We start from the raw sequence: 4,205 nt of genomic DNA on the forward strand, positions 1-4,205 counted from the left end.
GAAGCATACGTGGATGAAGTGAGGAAATTGGAGGAACACTTTGATGGGTTGCAAACGGAGCATATCCCCCATGCAGAGAACAACATCCCTGACCACCTATCAAAGTGCATTGCTAGACCTGCTCTTTGCGTTCTGTGCATTCCCCTTGCCGAACCACAAAGGGGCTAGATCACCACATAAATAGTTGATCCACACCGGCATATTCTCACTACAAAAGGGACTCAACAAAACAAATCATGGGATTCCCCTTGTGAAGAGGCACAGGAAAAAATCATTGGTTTCCTCACTTGTCATAGATGGGCTCATTCCCATTGGAAGAGAACGGATTTTGGGTGTGCTCCATGTTGTCGCAGATGGGCTCCTTCCCCTTGGAAGAACACGACTATAGGGTGCCCTCCCTGATGTCGGGGATGGTCTCTTTCCCCTCGGAAGAGGCGAAGAGGGTGCCCTCCTCGTGGTCGCCATTGATGAGGTTTGACTTGGCAGCTGAGGATCCCAAGCCAGCGTCGCAGAACATGTCCTTCAGAAATGAAAAAAGGGGCTCCATGGTGATGAAGGATGGCAAATTGTTGATAACGAGCCAGAAGAGATCAGTGGCAGGGCCATTGATGAGATCGACGACAGTTGAACCCGATGGGTTGGGGGTGGGCAACTTAACCTATGACATAGCCCACATCAAGCCATCACTGTCGATGACCTTGATGTTGTAGCTACTATCCACGACATACCAAAATACTCTAGCCCCCTGATTGAGAGCCCGCAGCCAGTCATCATTGTCAACTTCCTTGGCGGCCACCTCGCAGGCATCGGATGAAGAGGCCACGATAAACCTCTTTTGGGCAATTCGCTCCTCGAGCTCCTAGGGACGCGTAGTTGTGCTTAGGTTGCAATGCTCTGGAGTGGGAGGGGGATGTGGATGGGGATCTGTGGGAAAGGGGGCGTTTCACACGCATCATCTCAGAAACTCAGGGCGGCGAGGGTATGTAGATCAGTGGGTAACTTGTATGGGCAGACTGACAGAGGTTGCAATGGAGGTGGCATGGTGGCGGCGACCTAGCTAGGGTTTCGAGCAAGGAGGGGTGGTGTGTGTGTGTGTGAGAGTGAGTGGAGGTTTTGGGGTGTGTGTGTGTGTCTGTGGAGGGGGGGCAAGGTGGTTTTTGAGGAAATTTTGTGGCTACTGAAAATTTTACTTGGCGGCACTAAAATGCCGGGGCTACTGAAAATTTGCATGAAGGGATTGAAGCGGAGCTGCAGCAACAAACATCGCACACGGCCCACACATAATAATCATGTGCTATTAAATAGAAAAATCCGCCAAGCGGGTAGATATTTTTGAGACTGCGAGTGATGCAGGCGTTAACTGGAGCGGGAGCAACAAACATCGCATACGATATGAACATAATAATCATGTGCTATCAAACAAAAAACCCTCCAAGCGGGTAGGTATTTTCGAGAGCAGGAGCAACAAACATCGCACATGGTCGAAACATAATAATTGTGTTCTGTCAAACAAAAAACCAGGCGGGTAGATATTTTTGATATTGGGAGGGAAGCCTCATGGGTACGGGCATGGCACACGGGTAGTCCGGTGGAACAGTGTCTGTTGCGTTTACAATCACAAACGGTTTTTGCATTCAACTCGTCTGCTATTTGTAAATTTGCAAAGAAAAATGTAGGAAAGGGTCAGAACATGAACACACTTGCATGTGGACCAAATATATGTATTAAAAGGGTGGTTTGATGTTCCAATACGCAATGGACAACTTGATGTGGCATCTGTCTCACAAGGCACACATTATTGCTAGTCCTCCACCCCCCACTTCATGTCAGCGGGAGGGGAATCCTATCTATGAATGTATGCCCTCAAATAGCTAGGTCTGACATCTCACCCTACCATAACACAAAACCCATAGGAGCCCATCATGGTCAAACCCTTCTTTCGCTTCTGGTCAAAGGTGGACCGTGTACAGGCCCACAATGTGTGCTTGTGGCGCGAGATGGGTGTGACCACATACGAACCACCTGCGGGTGGCCCAAATATATGTATGAAATGGGTGTGGTGTGATATTTAAATACCCAATTCACAATTTTGATGTGGCACATGTGCTTCGCAAATTAACCAGACATCCCCGACCCCAAGGAGGTTCAGGAAGTGCGAAGTAGTGCCCCCCCCCCACACACACACTTTGAGTCGGTGGCAGAGGGCATCTCACCAAGACGTACTATAACATGGACCAAGAATAATCCACCTTGGTTGTATAACCTCTCTTGTTGTTGGTTAAAGTGATGGACGTCCACGTGGCCCCACAGATGGGCTAGCTTGGTGCCGATAACTACATGAGGGAGTGCCCGAAGGCATACACTACATGCATGTGGCCCAAACATATGTATGGAAGTGTTGTGTGGTGTTTGAATACCCAATGCACACCTTTGATGCGGCACCATGTTTTGGAACCAGAAAGTCCCCACACAAAGCGAGGGTTCACGAAGCGTAGTATATACGTACATATATACTACAGTGAGTGGGATTCATGCATACGCATGCGCTCAAGCTTAGGTCTGTAATCTCACCATGATCAACCTACTATACGGTAACACAAACCAAAGAAGAAGAATCCACCCTGGTGACCTCTCTTGTTGTCAGTCGAAGTGATGGACGTCCATGCGGGCCCATGAATATATATGCTTGCCGCCGGTAACCCAGCGAGGGAGAGTGTCCGAAGACAACCACTGCATGCATGTGTCCCAAACATATGTATGGAGGTGCGTGATGCATGCATATGTTTGAATACCCAATTCACAACATAGATGTGGCGCTTGCATCAAAAATTGCACAGTCACCACAATAAGCAAGGTCCATGATGCGTCGTGTGCTACCCCCCCCCCCCCCACTTCGACCGGTGGGAGGGATTCATGCATACACATGCGCTCAAAGTATGTTATGTAATCTCACAACATGACCTATACCGTAAGAAAAACCAAAAAATAAGCACCTCCTATGTCAAATTAACCTCCCTCGCTGTCGGCCAAACTGATGGACCAAGCGGCTCCAGAGATGGAAGCATCACCAATAACCGCATGAGAGAGTGCCAGAGGACAACCTCCGTCGCTTGCATCCGGGGCCAAACATATGTATGGATGTGTGTGGTTATGATGTTTGCATACCCAATGCACAACTTTGATGTGGCACCTGCGTTGGAAACTATAAAGTCCCCACATGGAGCGAGGTTCATGAAATGTAGTATATGTTGGTCCCCTCCCACCTCTTTGACACGTACTATATACTCCTACCGTAATACACCCCAAAAATAATCCTCCTTATTCAGCAAATTAACCTCTCTCGTTGGGTCAAAGTGATGGACGACGACCTCGAGGGCCCACAGATGGAAGTGTCACATGCGAGTGAGTGTCCTATATGGCAACCACCGCCTGCATGTGGCCCAAGGAGGTGTTGTGTGATGTTTGAATACGAAATGCACAACTTTGATATGGCACCTGCATCGAAACCAGAAAGTCCCCACACGGAGCATGGTTCATGACGCGTAGTATATGTTCCCCCCCTCTTCAACGTGTAATATATACTCCTACCGTATGTAACACAAACCAAAAAACAGTCATCCTTGTTGGTCAAATTAACCTCTCTCTCCCTCACTGTAGGTCAAATTAATGGATGACGACCTTGCGGGCCAACAGAGAGCGTCACACGCGAGTGAGTGTCCTAGGAAAGCCACTCCATGCATGTGGCCCAAAGAGGTGTTGTGTGATGTTTGAATACTCAATGGACAACTTCGATGTGGCACATGCTTCACAAAATTGAAATGCACTACAAAGAGGTTCATGACGCGTAGCCCCCCTCACATCGAGCCGGTGGGAGGGACTCATGTGTACACATGCTCTCGAACTTTGATCTCGAATCTCACAATGATCCACACCATAACACATGCCAAGATGAATCCACCTTTGGTCAAATATCTCTCACTATAGGTGAAAACTGAGAACCTTCGCGGGCTAACGAATGGGCACATTGCTAATAACTGCACGAGGCATTGTCCGAGGACCACCAACGCATGCATGTGGCCCGAACATGTATATATGAAAGTGTTGTGTAATGTTTTAAATAACCAATTGACGACTTTGATGTGGCACCGGCCTCATAGAATGGTCAATCCCACACAGAGGCTCTCAACTCATAGTGTATTGCCGCA

Source organism: Triticum aestivum, chromosome 4D (assembly GCF_018294505.1).
Source record: "Triticum aestivum cultivar Chinese Spring chromosome 4D, IWGSC CS RefSeq v2.1, whole genome shotgun sequence".
In the NCBI taxonomy this organism is placed as follows: Eukaryota; Viridiplantae; Streptophyta; class Magnoliopsida; order Poales; family Poaceae; genus Triticum; species Triticum aestivum.